Consider the following 8,552-nt stretch of genomic DNA (forward strand, 5'->3'; position numbering starts at 1 on the left):
ATTGCTTGCTATCTAGATTGTTATCTAGACAATTTCAGGAGATGCAATAGGCTTTAGCATAGAATTTACAAGTTAACTCAAGTAGCTCACCTTTGCTTTCAATTCCTTTGATGTAGATAGTACCCCCTCTTGATTTATTCAAATTCAACTTTGATATTGCTTGGAAGGACAATGCCTGTGCTGTAATAGCTGTTGTGTTTCGAGATCACTTGAGCATAGTAGTTGATGGTTTTACTCGAAAGGTAACGATTTCCTCCCCATATCTGGAGAAGCTAGAACTGTTTTTGAAGCTATCAATTTAGCTAAAAGAATGAGAGTTTCTAATATTATTCTAGAAATGGATTCCTCAATTCTTTTTTCTTGCGAAATCATAAGTTATTATTTCATGAGAAATTCAAAGAACTGTGTGAGCCATTAAAGCTTTGATACCAAGCTTTCGATAAGTCTCCTTCTAATAACCCCTGATCCGGCAGCATAACAACTGAACCAGGAGCGTTATCTGTAATTTTTATAACCTGTAATAAGAATTATATATCAATTTCATATGAATATTCTATCATATATCACATAAATAAAATACAAACTTTACATATCATATCATTCACTTAGATACAACTTTTTCATCATTAGTTATTTATAGAACTTATACAAAATAAATCATTTATAAATAAAGAAAACCAACCTTAATTAATCTCTTAACAAAATAATGCTCCTCTGATGCAGACTTCAATGATTTACTCTTTATGAACCCTCGGCTTCAGTACCTACACGAGGTAAAAACCCATTATATTGAGCATATAGCTTAGTGGTGCAAGTTCAACTTAAGATGTCACACCCTACTCCTCCGTAAGGCATAACATGATCCCGTAGTATACCTAATGAATTACCGTACTTCGCCTACAGGTAACCCATTAAATATACTACAAGGGATTTTGAAACAATTTTTGTTCAATATTTTTTTTTTCTGGTGGTAAATTTTTCACAAATTTTAAAAACCTTTAATTGGCACTAAATTACAAATCAAATTTTTTAGTAATTAAAATTTTCACAATTTTTATAAAAATTCCGGCAGAGTGGCAGCTGTATTTTGATAAAACAGTTCTTCAAAACCTACAAAGAAACACAATTCCAATATTTTTGCTCAACCATAACTCCATTTCAAATCATTTCTCAACACAATCCAATCTCAAAAATGTATAAATCATTTGCATCAACTATCTCAATTCATTTTCAACCCAAACTCATCATAAATGAAACCATATATAAATTCAAACTCAAGAAGAAATTAAATAGTACATTCATTAAAGTACTAAAATTAATATTACAAATAATTTTCATTTCAATTACACACTAAAATAACATTACAAAAGTTCTTGTATTACTGCTTAAATAATTTATGTACATATAATTACATGCATACATCAAAATTTATATACAAGGGTATACTTATGATATATCTGGAGCTAGATCCAATGAGTCTTCAAGGAAGCTTACTCAACTGCTTTATGCTCTTTTCACCTGCGATAGCATGCAAAGCTATCGCTGAGTGGTGAACTCAGTGGTACACAACTATAATTTAAAATGTAATAAAATATACATTGATAAAATTATAACAATTAATTTGGAAGTCTCGAAATTCAATAAAATTTCAAAAGTCAAAATCTTCATTGCCAATACTATAAATCATTTGTTAAAGTGACCTTTATCAATAAATTCAATTTATCAATCACAACTGAACATTTAAAGTAATTCCAGTAATTTATGGAAATAAATATTAATTTCAATAAAATCAAATATACATAAATCCTAATTGAAATCACAATTCTTTACTATTTAAAAACCGTTATTTATCTCACTAACTCTGCAAGACTAATATGAAAGGGCCATATTCGGGGTAATTCTAACTCCCTATGGTTGGGGAGGTCGAATCATCGTGCACAATACACAACACAATAATGAAACTTTCGAAGGGGCCAACGAAAAACTTAGATATAACCTCTAATAAAAGGAGAATCTAGGCCTGTGCACATACCATGGTATTCAAAACAAAACAAAGCTAACTCCATTGTCTCCTTAACAAATGAGAGAGAAAAGTAATAACCTAGTCAAGCATCTATAGTGAGATATGAAATAATATTATAAATCTCTTTGTCCTTTTTATGAGCATAAATCATAACACAATTCAATTTAATGTCAATTTCAATATCCCATAATTTTATACTCATTACAATTCAAAACAAATTTTATCCATTTCTCATGTCAAATATATTTCAATCAAAATTTTTTCTAAAGCAAACTTTATTCAATTTATAACAAAATGAAATCATAACTAATTTTATTTTCCAAAACTAAACTCATTCATACCACAACACATTTCAATAATTGTTGAGATAAATTCAATATTTGATAAACATAATACAATAAAAAATAAAATCATTTAGTCAAAAGACATATGAAGAAACATAATCAATTAAAACACTAGTTGTGCACAAACCTCTTTGTTGACTAATTTACTTCACTTTTTGATTTTTGCTTAAAGATCCATTTTCAATCTCTTTTTCAACTGAAACACACAGTTTACAGTGTTTTAGTACCATATTTCATAGTAAATCCATTAATTTATTTCATGCCTACTTAGTTGTAGCCTTAATTTTGCTTAAATTGGTTTCCTTTGAATTTTGTATTTTAGAGTTACTATTCATTACACTATTCAAGTCAAAATGTTAACTTTTTTCTACTAAATAGGTTTATTAATTCTAATTGCACTCATATACCACATTTTGAGTCATGTTTTTGTTGGCATTGATTGTCAAATTCAATTCAAAGTCTATTAGGGTTAAATCTCAAAATTTCAGTTTTGGGTTACTTGTTTGTACTGTTCCATTAGTCTACCTACAGTGGAAATTTGGCCAACTTTCCTTCATTAAAGTTGTTCCTTAATGTTTTATCTTTAATTTTCTTTTTCAATCACTCCATTTAAAGTTTTGTAGCTCAAGTTATGGCCATTTTCCTAAGGCTGGCCAAATTTGTATCTACCCAGAATTCTGGGCAGCTTTTTGGTTCTGGCAGTTTTGGGCAACCAAATTTGGGTGGCAAAATGACTTAGTTATTGGTAGACTTTAGGTTGGTGTTCTTCATAAAAGCTGTAGTACTATGTCATATCTTTCTAATGCCACAAAAATCAGGTCATTTGGACCTTCTTAGACCAAGTTATAGACAAATGAATAAACACTGTTCATTTGGTCATTTTTGTACAGTGGCAATGCACATTACCCGGATTTCACCTAAATGTTCGCTAAATTAGAGTCACTTTTTGGGCATGGTTTCCACATGAAAAATGTGTCATTATGTGTCTATTTTCATTTCCAATTGGTCTCACACCAATTAGAATGGCAAAATTACAGTTTTGGTCTCTGAAAGGGACCTAAGTCAAGCTGTTCTGGATTGGACCCCTACCTATCCGAATTTGGTTTTACTTCTAACCATTCAAACGCATCCTAATTTGTCTCAATTGACCATTTTGAGTCTCATTTAGGTCAAAGTACATCAATTTACTAATTTCTCAATTTTTCCCCCCAAATCCTAAGGGTCAAGTACCCTAATTTTTCTACTTAATTCAATTGATATAATTAAAGTGTATAAGCATCATTTACACCCTAAATCAAGTTTAATTACACCTTTAATTGCATCAAAATCAATCAAACCCTAACTTTCTTACATTGGCCAAAATTCATGTGGATGGGGATGAGCATGATTTGTTTCATTTGTTTATCAATTTCTAGTGTAATTTAAATACTTAATCATGAATTAAAGCATAAATTTAAAAACTAACCACTAACCTCTTGTTAGCTCTTTCACTCTTCCAATTCCCACTTCCTTTTTGAATTTTTCTCTTCTACTCCTCTTGCCAAAGCTTGATTATAGGTTTTTAACTATGAAAATTAGGGGATTTATGGGTTAAATTCAAGCTTTAAAAGCTTGAAAAATATGGCTATGGAGGAAAACTAAAGAGAGAAGAGAGGATGAGGAGAGGGACGGCAACTAGAAAATGAAGATGACCATTTTTTTGTTTTTAATTTTATGTATTTATCTTGCTTTTTGACTTATTAAAAAATTAGAATAATTAAATTTTATTTGGACATCATGGGTGAGGTCACTAAGAAGAGGTCATAATTCATTTTCTTTTCTTTTTCCTTTTTCCTTTATTTTTTCATAATTCTTTAATTTAATTCTATATTCCAAAATGTTCATTTCTCCGATTTTATTGAACAATTAGGTAGTGAGTCACCTCTAGGAGTGAATTGACTAATTTGTGTTAGTAGTATGCGCTAGAGCATATCATTTAGTATGTATCTTGTATATATTTTTATTAATAAAAGGCATTTCCACTTTTCCGTTTATATAATATATTTATGTGTAATAGAAAAGGTCCATTGATATTTTGTTAGAAATATTATTCTTAAGTTGTTAAGAATATGAGTGACAATATTTCTAGCACAAAGTATCATAAATAGGTTCACAATCGAGGATACTCCATAATAAGGACATGACTTATCTAGAAAGATTGTATTCATGTTTGTTCCCAAGTTATTTATATGAGATATAAATAAGATGGAATGGTGAGTCTCATGCCATATGACAAACATGATAGGCACTTATAAATGATAAGTAGGCCGAACGGTGACACTTATGACAAGCACATGGAGTTTACTCTTGTCAATGTTTTGTCATAAATCATATATTGCATATAATCTTTAGACCTGAGATAGCATAGTTATCTTGTATATAGGTAGTTTGAGTTTGATACTGCTTTCATACTTGTACTGTGTATGGGTATATGGGCATGTGTTGGCTCCTACTAGTTATATATGGAGGTAGGTGTTGATCAAGATGGAATCTGTTCCTCTAAGTAAATAGAGATAAAATCCTATGTTCATTTAATTGTTCTTGATGTTTCAAGTTCCTGGCCAGGACAGATAGATTTATTCAGAAAAGAGTTTCTGATGAGAAAATCTTTTTAGTCAAGAACTGGAATTAAAAGAGAACATAATATTCATAGCAAATGGAATTTGACATAAACCATGACTCTAGCTTGAGTTGGGATTTTGTAACAGAGAGATTCTAGTGCATGGTAACATATGATTATAGGTTCACTTAAGGTAAACCTTATTACTAATTGGGTAGCCATGGCATGCTATGCTAGGTGTTAACCATAGTCTATGAGGTTCATAAAATGATTTAGAGAAATCATTTATGGTAAGAAAGAGTTCTAATGATATTAAGAGTTGATATCATGTCTCATTGCCAATTAGTGATGAGCCTAGTAAGTTACACACATACACAAGTTATCACCTATTTAAATATGATTTAATTAATTAATTAAAGAGTTTAATTGATTAATTAAATAGGTTTGGTTTGCAATTAGATTGCAAAGTCCCTAGCATGACTTGAAACCAAATCTAGATTATTGGATGTATAATATAAGTTAAATTTATATTTAAAGTGTTTAAATATGAATTTAATTAATGAGAAATTAATTAATAGAGATTAATTAATTAATTTATATTTGATATAAATTAATTAGAAGAAGAAAAATAATTATTTTGGGTTGAGAACTCAAAATTAAGACACAGGGGCATTTTGGTCATTTTTATAGCGTGACACGTGGCACCATGAGATGGTGACACATGGGATTACACATAAGCTTGCCAAATGTTTTTAATCATGTAAGATTATTAAAATTAAGATTAAATATAGGTTTGACACTTGGTACAATGTGATTGGGTCACTTAAACCTAGAGCTAATCAAAGGGTGACATGTGGCAAGGGTTTAATGTTTAACCTAGCTATTTAAGTGTTGTTATGAGAAAATAAAATACAACCAGTAGCCACACTCCTTTTTCACGCCACTTTGAGGTTTTTTATTTCTTCTTCTTCATCTCTTATCAATTCAAGGAGATTAGCCATCAATCTCTTGAATTAAGAACACTAGGAATTGTTTCTAGTATCCTGTTTACATCTCTAATCTCTTAAAAGGCAGAACTTGAATTTCTAATTAATAAAAAGGCTTTAGAAGCTGTTTAAGGGCTGCCATAGGTGTTCTTGGTGTGGACAAGCTAGAGGGACAACATCTGGTGTCCTGAAGACGAATCTCAAAGGCGCAGACACGTTGCAGTGCATCAAGAGGTTAGTGTAATCGTTCTTGATTTAATCTAGGGTTCTAAAATTAATCTGATTAATTTTAAAATCTTAAATGGTAAATACAGATCCAAAAACATATTAAAAGATTTTTAATATGTTGTTTATCATTGAAATCAAATAGATAAAAATAAATCTTGCATGATGCATGTGACCCTAGATGAAAATTTTTGAATTCAATGGTATAAACTTGTGTTTTTCACGCTTCCGTTCCTTCAATTGGTATCAGAGTCACTATATTTGCCATTTAGATTGATGTTTATATGATTTAATTGTGTGTTTGATCATGAGATCAAGAGTTTATTGCTGGTTGCAAAGTCAAAGTGGCGGCACAAATGATGAACACCATGGTGCGCATGGTTGATGCATCACAATGGTGTGCAAAGGTAAATGGATGGTGAATGTGCAATTGTTGTATGATTTAAGATCCATTTTATGTCTAATTAAATTTTTTAATTAGAATTTTTATCACACAATTAAATTATGATTCAAATCAGAATTTTAAAAATTGTTTGAATGTGATTCAAATCTGAATTTTAAAAGTTGTTTGAATGTGATTCAAATCTGAATTTTTAAAATTGTTTGAATCATATTTAAATCTGATTTTTTAAAATTGATTGAATAAAATTCAGATCTGATTTTTTAAAAAATATTTGAATGTGATTCAAATCTGATTTTTTAAAAAATGTTTGAATGTGATTCAAATCTGAATTTTTAAAGTTGTTTGAATGTGATTCAAATCTGAATTTTTAAATTTGTTTGAATGAGATTCAAATCTGAATTTTTAAATTTATTTGAATCATATTCAAATCTGGATTTTTAAGTTGAATATGAGATATTCAATTTAATTTAAGTATGTATGTTTTATTTAATTGTTAAATAGTGATATGCATGATGGATGATCATGGACTATAAAAGACCAATGTGATTGGATTTATTTCTTTTATGTTTCTTTGGGATTGTAAATTAATTAATTTATTTTAATTTATTTTGGGCATGTATTATTAAGTTTGTAATAATTTTTGGGTTGTAATTTCATTTATTTAAGTTCTTGTAAATTCGCCTTGGTATGCCAAGGATTACCATGTAATGTTGGATTGCAAGAAGTTCAAGGAGGTTAAGAGCATTGGTGGGACTAGTGGGAGGAATTCAAGATCAAGTGTTGATTATGTACTCCTTCAGCAACTCTTGTAAAATGAATGAATGAATGAAATGCACCTAGGAATGCCCTGATTCAATTCTTGGTGGCTCAGAATTGAATCCCTTAGAAAGTCCATGATCATACCATATTTACTGTTTATCCATGAATGCATGAGATGTATGGGAATGTATGCAATTATATGATATATGCATGCTAAATGGATAATATGCAAAGTGAGACCTTAATAGTAAATAGAATGACCATAAAATCTTCCAAACAAATGATTAAGTTGGAAATGCTATAATTAAAGTAATTATAACATAGGCCCTCCATTGGGGCAATTATTTTAAGAAATTTTAAATAGTTGCATAAGATGCAATTTATTTAAGAGATTTTCTTAAGAATAATTGTTAAGCATGAGATGTTGTAAATATGTAAATGGTTTAGTGGCCAATATTGGATGTACCTGAGGACATTAAAATTATTTGCATAATTACTGGCTCAATGGGATCAACTTAACTAATGCAAGATAAGTCAATAATGGATGTACCTGTGATTTTGAGCATTAGGGGCTAGGTAAAGGATTGAACCTCACATGAGATGTGATGGGCAAGGAGTTGCTCACTTATAGTTTATTGTAATTCCAATAATGGATGTACCTGAGGATGATCAATAGAATTATAAGAATTCAATCACCCACTAGAAATCCATCCAACTAGGATTTCCGTTTTCTACTTTGGAAGTGTAGGATTCGCTAAGTTAGTGGGAGGACCAATTTGATTAAAAGACCATAATCATATTTGGTTAATTACATGATACATTTACTAATTAATCTGGTTATTTCTGCAATTAATTTTCTGATAATAATGAGCACAGAACAACCACCACCATCCAATATCCTTGCAAGCATACTTAATCACAATAGGTTGACAGGACCTAATCTATCTGATTGGCTAAGAAATTTGAAACTTGTCCTGAACCTTGAACAAATAGGATATGTTCTAGATTCAAATGTTCCTGGTCCCTTACCTCCAGAGGCCACACAAGAGGAACATGAAACTTTGGACAAGTGGATGGAGCATGATATGAAGAGCTAAGTGTTACATACTTGCTTCCATGAGTAATAAGTTACGAAAGCAACATGAGAACATGCAGAGTGCGAGTGAGATCCTCCTTCACCTACAAGAGTTGTATGGTGAGCACAGCAGGAATG

Source organism: Hevea brasiliensis, chromosome 2, assembly GCF_030052815.1.
Source record: "Hevea brasiliensis isolate MT/VB/25A 57/8 chromosome 2, ASM3005281v1, whole genome shotgun sequence".
NCBI lineage: Eukaryota > Viridiplantae > Streptophyta > Magnoliopsida > Malpighiales > Euphorbiaceae > Hevea > Hevea brasiliensis.